This window comes from Neovison vison, chromosome 12 (genome assembly GCF_020171115.1).
Source record: "Neovison vison isolate M4711 chromosome 12, ASM_NN_V1, whole genome shotgun sequence".
Classification (NCBI taxonomy): domain Eukaryota; kingdom Metazoa; phylum Chordata; class Mammalia; order Carnivora; family Mustelidae; genus Neogale; species Neogale vison.
This window is the reverse complement of record NC_058102.1, coordinates 115,289,185-115,306,845: the sequence shown is the minus strand read 5'-3', so window position 1 is coordinate 115,306,845 and position 17,661 is coordinate 115,289,185. Positions and strand designations below refer to the sequence as shown.

The 17,661-nt window shown below is 38.8% G+C and overlaps 1 protein-coding gene across 15 annotated transcripts in view; it reads right to left on the bottom strand.

The window, feature by feature from the left end:
• The window catches only part of PARD3 (par-3 family cell polarity regulator), a 659,680-nt gene that overhangs the window by 316,025 nt on the left and 325,994 nt on the right, over positions 1 to 17,661 (bottom strand). The window lies entirely within an intron of this gene.

Sequence of the window (17,661 nt, the reverse complement as noted above, 5' to 3'; positions counted from 1 at the left end):
TTGGCCTTGTAAGATGAGGGACAATGCAAAGAGCCCAAAGTCACCACCTCTCCTTGTCTACTCACAAATACATGTGATTGTTTTATTGTCAAAAATACCTAAAATCCTCTAAGTTGCTTTTATTTCTAAAAGTTTAGTTTGGAAGTGAAAGACAGAAATGCACAAACAAATTATTCAAAATAAAGATGAAAGTGGTGTGGCCCTTCACTGTTTGGGATGGAAAAGGGAGGCTGTCATAAAATTGACAGGTAGGAAGGTTAGAGCCCAGCCAACAGGACAAAGGACCAAGAAAGAATACAGAGCCAGAGGCTCTCTGATTCAAACCATAAAGATGGGGTGGGCAGTGGGGGGGGGGGGGGGGGAGAACAAAAACTAGTTTATTCTACATCAAATGCGCGTGCACACACACACACACACACACACACACACACAGTAACTATGGCAAAATCAATGAAAATTTGTAAGCAGTGCAAAATGTTGTACCAAAGAAATTAAAAATAGTAGCCCAGGCTAAAAGTGGTTAAGAAAAAGAACACAGTAAATTACTTCTTTAGAAATCAAAGGATATATATGGGAATTTTCTTTTAGAGGATATAGTCTTCGTTTCTAGAATCAGAGTAAAATGCTTAAAAATGTAGTTTAATTTGTAAAAGTTCTAAATAAATTTGAAATATATATTGAAATGTAAAATGAAATAAAAAAATGTAAATTGAAATAAAAAATGCCTTTATATTTTAGAGCCAAAAAGAGTTACAGTGTAGAACCTAAAAAGACTATTAGTCTGAATGAGAAAGGAAAAAAAAAAAAAAATATATATATATATATATATATATATATATATATATATATATCCAAATCTCAGAAGCTGGGAGACCAAACTTTTATACAGCCTAAGCACTGGATAAAATATCCATAAATTCAAGTAACTGGAATATATTCATGAATTGAGGTTCTAGTTATGTTTACCTCACCTATTTGAATTTAAGTAAAAGATCAACCTACATGAGAAGCATTATAGCTACAAGTAGATCAATACTTACAAGTAAATAAAAATCTGCAATACCTACAGACATAATCTTGTGCTTCTTCATAAAATACTGAGAAACACCTTATTTAAAGTGTTTACAGTCCTACTGCAACCAGAAAAACATGCTGATGTATATCTTGGCTACATTTTTTCTTATTGTCAAGGGATTTTAACCATACATATAATTATATGAAAAGCATCACCACCTAATACATGTGGAAAATACAAAGAATACTGATTATATAGTTCAAAAATGTTTCAAATACAAAAAGCATAATCTAAGATTTTTTACAGTGGAATAGACTGTTGTATGTAATTTTCTTATTATTCTACCTAACAAGGCCTTATATTTAAAGATAAGAAGCAAGTTGAGTTCCTAATGATAGAACATGACTACCAAAAATTTATAGCAATCACTAGGACACGGTGAGTGGCAGAGAATAACAATAAATTCTGTATTAGGTTTTGATTAGCATGTTACATCATTAAAATAACATTTACTGCATACTGAGCTACATTATTTTACTGAAGTGCACCAGATAGGTTCTACTGCCTAATTTTTTTTACAAATAAGAAAATGAAAACAGGAAAAGAATCAAATCCATATGACCAAAGTCACACAGCTAAGGCAACAGAAATCTAAGTTTTCCTGGGTCCAGGGCATAAGCTGCAAACCACTATGGAATGGTCATTAAAACTTCTGAACAATTATACTCGTAAGAGAGAGGGAATTTCCCCACAGTCGCCCACATACGGAAACAGCCGCTCACAGAGGTCAGCCTAAGAGGGCACGAATTCTAAGCTTTGTGATTGTGGGCACCAACACCACTGCTCACAGGGTTTTGCCCACAGAGGAAGCATCAGAACATCTTTTACTCGAAAGTACTGAAAATCGTATCCAAGTCACATGATAAAAACTGGTATTTTGTGGACAGATCATTAACTGAAATAAATTATTTGGATTTCCTCAAAATTTTACCACACTCCCTTTCCCCAGAGATACTTTTAGAACATTACTTTTCAATAAGTGGCCATTTCAATCCACGTTCTGCTATTCCAAGTAACTGAAGATTAAGAGGCTTATTCAATTTTCCATTTAAGAAGATGAACGAGGATCCGATTTTGGTCTACTTGACTAACAGTCCCACCATTTCCATTTTCAAGCACAGCGATGTCTCACAGCAAGCACCCAAAGCACACATGATCAGAGACTGAGTTAATTAATGACACAATATTGATTCAAGAGGTGGGGGGGACATCTGACCAAAAGGATTGGAATATTTATTTGAAAGGAAGGAAGAACAATCTAACAGAGTTCAAGATAGGCATGAGATCATGGTAGGAGATGAGGCCTAAAAAAGTTAAGTTGGATTTTGGATTGCAGAGTACATAGAATACCAAGCTAATGAGTTTAATTTTAAATCAGAGTGCAGGAGGGAGTTTTGTCGTGCTTTTAAACTGGAGGGTGATGCAATGTAAGTGGTGGTTTGAGAGATAATGCAAATAGGAACATGCAGAATTCACTACAGAAGAAATAGATGGTAGAGGGAGATACATGTTACATCAGTCCGGTCAAGAGGATATGGCTGGGATGAGAACAGGGGCTAAGAAAGTAGAAAGATACGCATGTATTCAAGAGTAAAGGTATAATATGGCATACCTGGCAACAGATAAAACATGACGGAGAAGAACAAAATAAGTTTGGATTGTGGGAGACGCATGGCAAAATTATAAGGAATGAGAAGGTCATAGATAATTACAGAATTATCTAGATTGAGGAACTATTTGGAAATGAGCGACATGCAATTTCACAGGGGGTGCAGGTCACGCCCCAGTGGGGCGTGCAGAGGCTCTGAAATAAGGCAGAGCTAGATGCAGAGTCAGCTCCAGAATATGGAGTTTCCTCTCCACTGTCCTATGGACTAGGGATCACATCCCCTCTGCTTGGGAAAAAGTATGAAGATAAGTCAAAGACATCCAGAAGAGAAGGAATCAGCCAGTATTCGTAGGTAAGCACAGGAACAGAAACTAAATGATCGTACCAAGGAAAAGCACATAAAATCTCATCTAGAGAAATGACCTGCATGCACACAGGCAGAGCAAAAGACAGACATTTTTCTGTAAATAATACTAGTGAGCTTAGAAACAGAATGTCAGAGAAGCCAAGGGCAAGTCTTCCAGGGATACAACAGATTCAAAGCACTAGTTCAGCCACTTACGGACAGCAGGAGGAAAACTGCCCATGTACCTCAAGAAAACACTTTCAACCATCAATAAAAATTCCTCATATATTTTTATGATTTCCAGTATATTTAAGAAAATAAGACCCAGGATTCATCTTTTTATAATCCACAACAAAATTAGTTAAATAATAATGTATAAGCTAATACAACATACTCTCTAGTCAAAAGTAAAATTTTTAAAATTCAAATAGTCATTTTCTTGAGGCACAGAAAATACCTCAAATCCCCGCTTAAGCCATGTTCAACATTAGACAACTAAATTAGCAAAAAGGTTTGAAACATAGCTCTATGGAAAAAAATCTCTTTAAAATAACAAACACATTATTTTTATTTGAACTGAGACTTATTTTTCTTGGCCAACCTACAAAAGTATGTTTCTCCTTCTAAGAGTTCAGAACATTAATGCCAAAGTCTCAGCCAAAGGTTTATAAAAGTATTAGTGAATTCGGGTCTGTTTAAGATTAAAATACAAAGTTCTCAGGCAAATTAGTCCCTCCAGGGACCTAAAATATGAGTAAGTCCAAAAGCCTAGATTTCTGCTGATATAATCTAAGATTCTTTGCCCTCCCCTCAAACTTTCTCCAAGTTAATCTGGAAGAGACTCATGAAAAGTAAAACATTCAGTATGTGAAGAAAGATATACTATCTATGGAATGAGATATTCTTCATGCAAGTGCTTGCTATAAAAATGTTTTAGGACAAGTACACTTTTAGATACACAAATTACAGGCAGAGAGCTCCTTGTAGTTATGAACACACTCAATACAAGGGTAGGGCATGAGGATGCAAACGCCATGAAGATCTAATGCCACCTGCAGGGTACTCATGCCTCCTGAGCAAGACCAGAAGGAAGCCCCGAGCCACAGAGAGGGGCCACGCTCTCACAGAGACAGACAGGAACACACAGGATTGTAACGACACATGGAAGTGCCGAGACGGAAATGGGAAGGAAAGCACTACACACACTTGACTTCGGTTTTGGCACAGATGGGCATGTGGACCAAGGAATGCTGCAGGAAGCAAGGTGGCAGGAGAAGTGTCCCAAGCCGGGAGACCCACAGCGAGCGCAGAACAGGACTTAGCGGGAGAACGGGGAGAGCCAACCAGCCCGCGCCCAGGGCCTGCGATGCGCACCCAGGGGAGCTGGCCAACCCGGGAGCAGATGGGAGCGGCAGCTCCACAGGTCAGCAGAGTAACACCAGGAAGACCTCATCACCAGCAAAATCTCGGCATCAAAACTAGCCTTTACGGAGTGTTTACGGTGTGTTAGATACTGTTTTAAAAGTTTCCATGAATTGTCTCACCATGCCTCCTGATCCTCTGAAATGCGTCTTACAAAGTTATGAAATCTGATCTGAGGCTTAAAAACTTCAGGAATTTTCTCAGCATGACACACGCTATGAAATTCCAACCCAGGTCACTCTGACTTCCAGCAGCAAGCTGTTAACCACTTCATCCCTCACCGATGCCGAGGATGGTGTTAAGCACGGCTCTTCCTGTCCCATCACCCTGATCTCAGCGGAGACAGGGGTGACAGGGGTGACGGGGGGATGGCTGAGCGGTTGTTGCAGGGACCCAGGAGAGCATGGATGGCAGCCTGACCTTGGGAAGGAGACTGTGGGTGGAGAGGAATGGGTAAATTTCTGAGAGACGTTTAGAAAGAGAATCTCCCGACAGGATATACAGTGAAAAGAAATAGCAAAAGTGAGGACTAATACTCAAAATGTCACAGGCTGGTCAATGATGCAAGCAACAAGATCCCAGGCTCTTTTCTTTAGGGAAAATAGTCTCAATAATAGCCACCATATTCACAGAGCAACACGTACTCATATTTACACAAGGCTTTTCTTGGAGAAAATTAGATTCTGTATTAATTTATGTCAACTACGGCATTTAATAAATCAGAACTTTATGTGTAAAAGATAGAAAAACTAACCTAAGTATCCAAACCCAACTGTCACAAATGGTGAAAGGCCTTTGGAATAGGGGCACACATTCCACCTTTCTAAACACTTAAATGTAATTTCACAAATTTCACATTTGGTATCTATAATTAATAAAATATTTTACTGTGTGCATAGCCACTCTCATCTACATATTGATACTACAGATAAAAAATGTGACTAGGAAATTACTGCATTTATAGCTATCTCTGATACTTTCACTTGTAATTGCAGAGGCCAACACCTTACCATCTCAACTTTCTGAACACCAGAGAGAGAGACGTTTGGAAACAACAAGAATAATCTAAACCAGTTGCTTTGCAGAGTGAACTAGTAAGTACATCCATAAACAGAGACAGTTCTAATCAACCAGGACACCCTCAAATACTCATCTAAACCATTAAATGGTAAAACAATGGAAGGAAGGAAGGAAGGAAGGAAGGCAGGCAGGCTGAATGGATGGATGCCTGGTCCTAATAAGTGAGAAAAGAATAAGAGGATTTAAATTGTCAACAATCCCTTATTACTGGTGGGAGTATAACTTGGCCCAACATCTACTGAGGTCACTTTGGAAATATCCATCAAAGTTACAAATATATATATTCTTGTATAAATCCACAAATGTACTATTTCATCTTTAGGTATCTATCTAAGTAATACTCAATGCAAAATGGCTTATGTACAGAGGTTATTCATTTTGTAACAGCAAAGACTTACAATCCAAATGCTCATCATCAGCAGACAATGGCCCAACTAAACAAAGGAAAATTATTAAATTCTTTCAAAAGGAGACATTTTTTACGTTCTACCATGGAAAGTCTGCCAGGCCCTATTAAGCAAAATAAATAAATAAATTGATTAATTAATTAGATGCACAGAACATGGTAGATAGTATTTACATAAGTACATGAAAAGAAGATAAATTTTTACATTTTCTCATAAAAGAATGGTAGTATTTGAAAGGATTCTCAAGAAACTAGTACCAGTGGTTACATAGAAGGAGGGGAGCTAGCAAGTGGAAGGCAGCATTTTGCAGATTCATGTGAAATATTTGATTTTGGAACTGAGTATATGATATTTGCAAAAATCAATAACATTTTCTAAAAAGTAAAAAGAAAAAAATCACGCTATCAACTTCATCCCCATATAGTCTATGAGTTATACTGTCATCCAACATAACACGGAAGGTTCTAAACACTCGTCTCATTTAGATATCTAACGAGCCCTGGGGATAGGAAGGAATAAACAGGGACACCTCTCACCATTAACTCAAAAAAATTTAAATTCTCTACAAGCTTGTGTGGTGTCATCTTCTTGTCAGAATCAATTCCTTTAACTAAAAAACTTGTTATACAGTTCCATCAGAAATAAAAGATATTTCTTCTCTCTTTGAAGATAATTTCTAAAACTCAATTTCATATCAAATATCTAATTCTATCAAATATTCATTTTATAAAAAGAGAAGCTTTACTCGGAGAACTGAATGAACAAAATAATATCAGAAAGCTACAGACTAGGCATAATATGCTAATTAATGGCAGATCAGAATTCATCATATCCATATTTTATATATCGAATACATGAGTACCAAAACTCCATTTTTCCTGAAAAAAGAAAATTCATCTCTAAAAGAAAATAAAATTTTACCAGCTTGAGGTCTCAGAGTAATGGTATAATTCATAGTCATTCTAATGAAAATGAAAACCCTCAGAACTCTCTGGAGAAAAAAAATCTAAAACAGCAAAAAACAGCTCTCAAATGAAATAAACCTCCTCAGAAGAGAATACTAACCATATTACATTCAACTGCCTATAAATTATTAAATATAATCAAATGGTTTGTTCAAGTATTATTTTTCCAATTAAGTGGAAACTGTATTTGTCACTTCAGTTATGAGCAAACTTACTATTTTCTGATAATTACATATTTTTGAAACTGTAACAGAACTGATGGCTATGCGGAGCCCATAACATAACAACATTTTGGGAAGCCCATTCTTTCTTGAGTCTCACTAAGGGTCACTGAAGTCACAGCAGCTCTTGGCCTCGATACCGTCACCTCCTCTACAAAGCTTTTACACACTCAGGTGGCTTCCCTGGGCTGCTGTGCTCAACTGTAGTCCAGCAGAAATCATTAGGACACAACACAGACAGCCTGTTGGTAACAGACTGATAGCGTTCACCTTTTAACACTTAAATCCATGTTCCATTACAAGACATTCTCAGAGAAAGATCAACTCGGGCATAGGAAGCCTGTGCTCTCCCTCGTATCATCAAGCTCTCTGAAGTGGGAACGCTGCTTTACTTTCATTTTTCTCCCCCCTTCCTTGGTCCTTTAGTCTGAAACAATTTTCCAGTCTTTTTGCCATGAGCAGATGCTAAGTGACAAGCAATGATGAATCAAACATCAGTGACTCAGAAGTATGACTGTTTCTCAGGTTTCTGTAGGTATGTGTCTTAATATTTAACAGATTTTCTCTGCTTTATTTATAATCTGCAATTTTTAGTTCATAATTAGTGAAAATCACAAGATCATAAAACCTCGTCCACCGAACAAGGAATCTACCCATAATACAGGAAACCTGCAAAGTGAGGACATTTTGAACGTTTTCCTTTCAATTTATTGTAACACTTATTCACCTAAAAATTCATTGAGGCTTACTAAGAGCTCCAAGCAAAAGTAAACAAAACACGCCTGTGCCATTTCAGTGCCTGGAGACAGACATGAACACTATCAAGAACGGTGAGAGAGGGGCGCCTGGGTGGCTCAGAGGGTTAAAGCCTCTGCCTTCTGTTCAGCTCATGATCCCAGGGTCCTGGAATCAAGCCCCGCATCGGGCTCTCTGCTCGACAGGGAGCCTGCTTCCTCCTCTCTCTGCCTGCCTCTCTGCCTACTTGTGATCTCTGTCTGTCAAATAAATAAAATCTTTAAAAAAAAAAAAAAAAAAAAAAAGAACGGTGAGAGAGGAGGCGATAATGAAGGCAACAGGGACGTCATCCTCTTTCAAAAATGGGGACGAGGAAAGGTCCCCTGAAGGAGAGAAGGTGACCAACACATGAAAGGTAAGAAGGAACCAAAGCCGTGAATTGGGAGGCGCAGCAAGCCAGGCAGAGGTGACAGGAAGACAGAGGCTTGCGGGGAGGGGGAGTTGTGAACTCATAGACCTAGTACAGAGAGACACGCACACAGGACTGGGGAAACAGGAGTTGAATAAAAGACTGAGAAGGGATGGCAGCAGAGGAGAGGTGATGGTGGTTAGCCTTTGAGAGGCCTGGGAAGCTTCTCCCAAGTTTATAAAGGGTGGTGAGGACCCAAGGATACTACCAATCCTGCTTCTTTTTCTCAGGGGGCTGTGATGTTAAATCACAGGAGGACCAGTTAATGGATTACTTCAGAGAATTAAAGGGATTGCCCAAGGTAGGAAGAGCCATTATGCCTCTCAAAGGGTTTACCTAAATTCCAATGGATATAGACATTGCAATTTTATCTTAAAATTTGGGAAGTATGATATTTGCAGAAAAAGAGAAAAAGTGCTCAGTTTTACAGTCTTGTGAAGTCTGATTTACCAAAAATAAAAATATTTCCAAAGTTGTATGCGTTTACTATTGAAGAGTATAAATAACACAAAACACAAAATGAAACCCAAAAGCCTATCCTAACTCCCCTTCCATAACACCAGCGGTATGTTATGGAACCTACATGTTTCTTTTCAGTACTTTTAATTTCTTTAGAATTTACTGGATATTAAAGAAAGCTCACAACAGCCTTTTTTCAGGCACACAGGCAGAGGGGAAAAAAGGATCACAGATTTACAACAGACCCAGTGAAAACACTATGGGGCACAGACATCAGTGGGGGAAGAAGAACATAAAACCATTGGGCAAAATGGCTTAGCACTTTAAACAGCCCATTTTTCAGGACCATTTCAGATCCATGCTGAAGGTAACCAGAGAAAGCCTGTGTAGGACTGAATTTTTAAAAAAAAGAAAGAAAGAAAGAAAGAAAAAGAAAAAGACACAGGTACCTAAATCATAACATTCCAAAATTACAAATGGCTTTTGAGTGATTCTATTTGTATAGGCAGGTTTCAGGATATGGCTAGTGAAAACAACATACTGTTAAGCCGAAAATGTTAATGTAATTTCTTAACCAGTACTTTTTAAAGAGTAGCAGTTCCACTGTTCACCGAACACAGAAGTAACAAATTTTCAAAAGCAAATGACATACAGATTGGTGGGAATAAAGAGAGTTAGAGTACAAAGCGTGCATTCTTTTCATCGTCATAGTTAATCGCACAGCTCACAACAAAAATCTTTAAGACTGCCTGCGATGAAAATATGAAAAGGCACCTGAGGGTCATAGCTAAAAATGAAAATGCATCTTTATCCACAGTGCATGCTCTAAACGTCTCGCTCTTGCAGCTGTATTCACAGGCAAGAAAATCATCAGCTACTAACAGATTCCCCGTGAAGGTTAATCCACATACCACGGAAGATTTTTTCACTGGGTCGAATTTCTGTCTCACTTCCCTGCTGCTTGTGGGCTTTTAGCTCCATAGGCCAAACAAGCAATAAACAGGGCCAGTCATAAAGGACCAGGAGAATTGACAAGGACCCCCTAAACTGCACAACCCACTCCAAAAGCCAGTGAGTCGAATGGTGGCTCCTTGACTCCGCTCCCATCACAGAGGGACCCAGATGCTTAGCCAGTGGCCGAGCGGAAGCCCTCAGAAGACACTTGGCATTCTTAAATGCTATTCTTAAGATTTAATCGCATTTAAGCCACGCAGGCTTGCCAAAAACAAAAGCGAACATAAAAAATGGACACAGACACAGAGATTAACACTAATGTCCTTTTTGTGTCAGATTATGTTCTTCAGAAAAGAACCAGAGATGATTTAAAAAGATTAAAGTTTATTCTAATTCTGATAAGATGCCACAGAAGCAAGAATCCAATTCGGAAAGGATGATGAGGGCATTAGAAGTACACCAGGGAAGAAAAAATGAACCAGCCCCGCATACCAAATAGCACCTCCAATATGCAAGGAGAAGAGAACATGTAAGAAAATAAAATGAGGTCCTCCATCCTAGAGGGAGCTGCGGAGGCGTCTCCAGTAAGTCTATCCTCACCTAAAATAAAGAGAGCAAAGAAATCAGCCATCACGGACAAGTGTCTCTAAGACACCAGAACCTGGATCTGCATTTCACATCTTCTAGATCACGTAATCCTCACGCATGTCACTATCTGCCAAATGGGTATTATTGTCCCCATTTTGTACACAGTGCAAATGACGTCTGCAGAGTTTATACCTAGATAAGGCCACACAACTGGTGAGTTATGGATCAGACAAAAGGACCCACTCATGGGAAGGACAGGTTTCCAATCCCACACACACTCTGCAGGCTCATGGTGTCTTTTTGCCACTAAATAGAAGGAAGGGTAAAATGCTTCTTGTTGCCCTGACGGAAGAGCCTCCCAAGCGGCCCTGTAGTGACTGGCAAGGGTCCTCAGGAAATTACCGTGTCCTCAGACGAAGCTCTAGCAGGGTCCCTATGCTCTAGCCCCCTTCTTCTGCCTGATGCTTCCTGTCCACAGTTCTCCGATAATAAAAGTAGAAAACATGCAGCACTGGTGGAAAAGAATATGGCACAGACATACAGGATGCATGCGTGGTATTTGAAAACACAAATAATTTTAAGATGTGTATTACAATAGTCATCTTATTAGAGCACAACAAAATATACTGGCATTAATATATCCAGGTGACATGAAAATTCTTTTCAAAGGTTGTTTTGGTTTTATTTTTAATGTTATTGGGATTATAAAAGGTTTCTGCTTAAAGAAAATCTCTAGCATTTTATAATGAAAACTAAATTTAATTTTAAAACAATCTTGATGTTCTTAGTTTCCATACGGGCTCTTGCTGAGGTAAAACACAATAATGTTTGCTTCCACCCAAGTTCAGCAAAAGTTTACCAATTCAGAACTAATATGAATAAATCCTCTTCCTTTTAACAGAAAACAGTAAAATTTTAGGATTTGGAGGCAGAAGGTTTTGATTATTTTTATCCAGACAACCCTAGCAGTCATTTGGTTTCCCAGTGCTCACCGGCTAAGGAATTAAAGTATAAACAAACACACGCATCCCAGGTACCATTTGGCAGCCCCAGAACCTAACCTTATGTCCCATTAACGAGGCAGATGCCATGAGGCCTGGCCTCTGCCCACATCAGAATTTCTATAACCCTTCCATGTCTTAACAAGATGACCCCATGGTCAGTTCACTGACTGGTCTGCAGCTGTTGTAATCAGATTGCTAAGGAAGCTATCTCCTAACTTTGTAATTTAAAAAGTATGATCATTTCCTATTCGGAAACTGACTACTTACGTCATCAGGATGATTCTAGGTATCAGTGAAATGAGGAGGGTTTTGCTTTGTTTTTCCACTTAGAAAAGGCTCTTACATACTTGGGAAAGCAAAAGGATCTCCCAGAGGCAGGCAGGTCAGAGGAAAAAACCAAACTCAATGAGCGGTACGGAAACAGGACCTGATCATCCTGGACCCCCATCAGCCTATCACTACAAGGTAAAACAGGCAACACCCAATAATACCACAGTTTCTTATCACCTGGCTTACTTACTCTTTTTTAAACCATTTCCATATAAAATCTGGATAAGCTTAAAAATATGTTTTTACTACAGTATGTTTAACACATCCAAAATAGTCTCTAATTTTTAAAAATTTATTGTTGCCCCAGACCTTCAAAGATTTGGACTTAATCAAATTGTAACGAAAGCAAAAATGAAATCCTGTCACAGAATCTTAACCTTTTCCATGACATGTGAAATGTATTCATTGTGTATCAGGTGAATAGTTATAAAGCATAAATATTTTCACAAGTTTAAAAATTATCAGAATAAGCCAGTTGTATAAGTCTTTTTTAAGAAGAGGACAAATGAAAGAAATTTATTCTCAAGCATCGTTTTGTTTCAATATGATTTCCACTGAGAAGCACCCGGCTAGCTCAGTCCATAGAGCATACAGACTCTTGATCTCAGGGCTGTGAGTTCAAGACCCACACTGAGTGTGAGCTAATTTAATAATTAATTAATTAATTAAAATTTTAAAACACAAAGAAATATACCTTCTATTTAACATTCAGATATTTTCCACTTCTAATATTTAGGACCTGACTCGGGCTAATGTAAAAACAGATATTATCGCTATATTAGCCATCTTTATCTCAGAAGGAATAAATAGCGAAAATCAGGAACGTTCCGCACCACATGAAAAAATCTGAAGCAGAAACATCATGACTGCAGACAGTGACAAAAGTTCATAAAATAGGGACGCCTGGGTGGCTCAGTCATTAAGGATCTGCCTTTGGCTCAGGTCATGATCCCAGGGTCCTGGGATTGAGTCCCCCATCAGGCTCCTTGCTCAGCAGAGAGCCTGCTTCTCTCCCTCCCTCTGCCTGCCACTCTGCCTGCTTGTGCTCTCCCTCTCTGCCTGTGAAATAAATAAATAAAATCTTAAAAAAAATAAAAAGTTCATAAAGTAAGAAGAAAAGGCACTGTCCTTGTTCCTTAAACTCACAACTGTGAGACAACACCAAACGCTGGGGACAAGAAGGCCAGGGGACAAAGGTGAGGACAGCGCACATCCACTGTCACACTTGAACTGTGCCATCACCAAGCATTTAAGGTAGTTTTCCTCACAGTGTGCCTCTCCCAGTATAATCTGCCAATTAGACAAAGTTTTTGCCTGATGGAAAAAAAAACCCTAAAACATGGATTTTTCTCTAAAGGTCAGGGCAGTCATTCCCCTATAAGAGCTTAAGTGGGGGCTGGAATGTGCCTTGCACCTCCTGGCTATTTCTGTTAATTGGCTTCAGGTCTGTTCACCAAGTCAAGGTAGTGAAAATGGCAGGCTCCCAATTAGCTTAAATTTCCCTGAAGGTCCCTCTACTTTCAGGCCTTAAATTCCTCCAATAACATATTGTAAAGTTCCTGCCTCCCCTTTTGTGGAATTTATTAGTTGCAATAAACTGTAGGGACATAAGAACAAAGTCAGCTTATGATCTATTATCTACCAATATTAAATTATAGTCTACACAGAGTCAGGGAAATGGTGATGGTTAAAAGGAATTCAGATTTCTTAAAGCATTGCCACACATCAAAACCAAGCCTTTTGCTGATTTTTTTTGTTGTTGTTTCCTGGGTCTCAGAGTCAGAATTTCAGAAGCATGAAAACTTTTTCAAGGCAATACAACAAACCATTTAGTACTGAATTCTTTGTGCCTCCTCTGAGAGCTCAGAAAAAGGAAGTCACAAGAAAAGGATGCTCTTTGAAAGATACACAGTCCTCTATCTTCGGAGAGGACCCTGATGTAGGATTCAGCTACAGGCTATTCTGAGCAAGAATCAGTCACTGAATGACAGGACTTGTATTTCGAAAATCATGTTGAGCTTGAACCCAAGTGCTTCCTGGTACAAAGTTCTAATGAAATACATCCCCTACCTTTGATGATATGAGTGTGTACCTTGTGAATATTCTGAGAGGGAAAGAGTCACTATCCCTTTATAGGGGACCAACCCGCCAAAGAAGCGCAAGCCACCTTCAGCTTCCAGAGATGCCTACAAGCTCAGTGCTTGCTCTAACACACTCTCTTGTCCTTTTCATTCCTGCTGTTTATTCCCACCTGCAAGACTGATGTGGTCATAACTGCCTTCAAGAGGCAGAGATAATGAGATGAGCTATCTTGCAGGAAATAGAGCAAAAACAAAGCCACCGAAGGCATATAAAATCTAGAACTCTGTTGACCTCTTCAGTCCAGATGGCGTAACTCACAGCACACAGTTCTGCCCTAGTGATCCCAAACTGTAAAGGCAAGGGGGTGATTTTTTGTTTTTTTACCATATAAAACATTATTTGTATCTATGTGATGCTCGTCTGTTGTTACATTTTTAATGGCAAAAACTAAGAAGGAAAAAAAAGCCACAGGAGAGCCATTAGGCCCTTATAGTCAGATGACTCATGGGAAACAGTTAAAAGAATAAATGCACAATTAAATGAGAGTATCTGGACCAGATTTACAGGATCCCCAACATAACCTTTTCTCCTCTTCTGTCCAAACAATTGTGCCTACTTTTAGGCAAAGTTTTAATACGGATTTTGTGTTGTTTTTGCTGTTATTGTTGAGTTAAGTAGATTTCAGTTTGGTTAATTATCCTGCTGATGTGAAATCATCAAATTTAGTGAATGGATCATCATTTTTTAGACTTAAACCAAGGAAGATGTTTTCAGGCACAGGAATCAATTAACTAATGCCATTTACATTAGACTACATAGACCAAGGAAGTACTTATTTTTTAAAAACCTGCTTATCATGGAATAAATGCTTCAAATAACTTCAGCAGAAGCAAATCAAGGCTGAGTCTTTTGGAAAGGAAAAAAAAAAAAAGAATGTGGCTTCTCAATGCAATTCCTTTTGTGTAAAAAAAACTATTTTATACCAAAACTACAAAGAAAAACTATACTACCTCCTTAAAAGCTCATCTACAATTTGCAAATGACAGTACAGACAAAAGGTTGATATCCAGGATCTATAATGAACTCCTCAAACTCAACACACACGAAACAGACAAACACATCAAAAAATGGGCAGAAGATATGAACAGACACTTCTCCAATCAAGACATACAAATGGCTATCAGACACATGAAAAAATGCTCATCATCATTAGCCCTCAGGGAGATTCAAATTAAAACCACATTGAGATATCACCTTACACCAGTTAGAATGGCCAAAATTAACAAAACAGGAAACAACATGTGTTGGAGAGGATGTGGAGAAAGGGGAACCCTCTTCCACTGTTCGTGGGAATGCAAGTTGGTGCAGCCTCTTTGAAGAACAGTGTGGAGATTCCTCAAGAAATTAAAAATAGAGCTTCCCTATGACCCTGCAATTGCACTCCTGGGTATTTACCCCAAAGACACAGATGTCGTGAAAAGAAGGGCCATCTGTACCCCAATGTTTATAGCAGCAATGGCCACAGTCGCCAAAGTATGGAAAGAACCAACTTGCCCTTCAACGGATGAATGGATAAGGAAGATGTGGTCCATATACACTATGGAGTATTATGCCTCCATTAGAAAGGATGAATACCCAACTTTTGTAGCAACATGGACGGGACTGGAAGAGATTATGCTGAGTGAAATAAGTCAAGCAGAGAGAGTCAATTATCATATGGTTTCACTTATTTGTGGAGCATAACAAATAGCATTGAGGACAAGGGGCGTTAGAGAGGAGTAGGGAATTTGGGTAAATTGGAAGGGGAGGTGAACCATGAGAGACTATGGACTCTAAAAAACAGTCTGAGGGGTTTGAAGTGGCGGGGGGGTGGGAGGTTGGGGTACCAGGTGGTGGGTATTATAGAGGGCACAGCTTGCATGGAGCACTGGGTGTGGTGAAAAAATAATGAATAATGTTTTTCTGAAAATAAATAAATTGGAAAAAAAAATAAAATAAGGGAACGATTTTACAAGGTTAAAAAAAAAAGCTCATCTACAGCCACAAAAGTTAGGAAAAAGAAAGTGTATTTTTAGAATACAATTAAATATATCTTACTTTGGAAACTCTGGACTGCCAATTTTTCCTCCTAATCTTGTAATAACAATAATCATATTTAGCAGAGTTAGCTAATCGTACTTCCCTCCCCTTGCTTTAACAGAAGCCTGACTGTGTTCAGGGATGCGCAGCTGTGTTCCAGGGAAGACAAACCACCACACCCACACCCCTAGCTCCAGGAGATCAAGCTCAACCAGTCTAAACCAACAACTCCCTTTGACAAAGCAGCAGGCAAGTCACACAACACGGTATGAAGGGCACCTGTTGGGGGGGGTGGGGCTTGTGAGAAACATTTATCTGCTTTCAAGACGAGCCCTGTAGAAGATAAAGGCACGATTCCTCTTCTTCTGTGCCAAGCCGTGATGCCCAAGGCTCTGACAACTTGGGGGCACACAGCCACGGAGGCCCTGTGCTGGGCTCCCAGCAAAGGGAGGGTCTGGATCCTCAGTGAGGTCGGCTGGGCTGCGGCCACTGCCGCCAATCGTCCCTCTCTCCAGGTATCTTGTTAAATGGGTAAGGAGTACCTTCTTCTTCTACAATCTAGAATTTCTGTTCGTGGCAGCCAATTTTTTTTTTTTCTAACAAATATACGGCAGCCAATTTTTTTTTTCTAACAAATATACTAAGATACACAGTTTTCCTAGGTACCATGCATGACTCTACTAACCCCTTGGCAGGCATCCCATCACTGGACAGAGTTACTGTAGGAGCAGTCAGTCTGACTACAGGCCTATGCTAAACTAACTCTTCAAAGTATTCACTTCGAAATGGTAATAATACCACCAAAGAGTTTAAAATCTGTATTATTTTGAGAAAATGTTTTTCCTAGGTAGGACTCCATGGTTTTTTTTATTATTTAAAATTATTTCCATCACACAATGCTTCTAATGTATTCTAACATTTATGATATGATAAAAATCAGTATGTTTGTGATACCATTCATGGTATCAAAAGCAAACTGTCCTTTTTTATTGTTTCATATTCTAACACCCCCGACACACAAAATTGTTTTAGGAGGTTTATGCTATAAAATAGAAACTAAGATGAATTAAGTAAAACATTTAGGATTTCTTTTCACTGACATCATGAATCTAAATTGAAAAACAACTATTCCAATATCCAGGCAATAGAATTGTTGATAATTTTAGAAATTACCGGAACAGAAAACAAAAACACTCTCTTGAGTACACTAGTTAGCCTTCCATTTTAAATGAGCTTTTTAAGAAAATAAGTGACAAAGTAAGGAGAGAAGTGTGTTTTTAATACAAAAACTGTTTAAAACTACAAAGAAAATCCTAGAATTTCCACTACAAAGAAAACACTGTGACTAACAATAAACAATTCAGACTTTAAACAACACCACTGGAAGAATTTGTTTTTTATATATCAAAACTTACCGAATAAATCCTTAGTCTTCATGCAGCGAAGGCTTCTCTACCAGTGATGTAACAAGTTTGCAAACAGTTGTTTTTCCCAGGACACAAACCAGTTACTTACACTGAGTGGTAAACGATCCTGGTTTCATGAATGGCCAACCCTGTGGAGTAAACTAAGCACCTCTAAAAACTTAACAAACCTCTCACAGTTCCTCGACATTTATGAAAGGGGAAGTCCCCAAACCCGACAAAATCAGGTAAATTCTGAAATAACACTATCGCATGGATTTCTCCTGCAGAGTGAAGTCAGGTAAGATAGAATATTAAAATTTGCCTCTTCAGGTCCTCTGACTTGTTCCCCATCAATAGAGAACCTATAAGTGGTCTTGAAAGTCCACTCATAAACTGTACTGTTCACTTCCAAATGTCTGTGCCTCGGCAA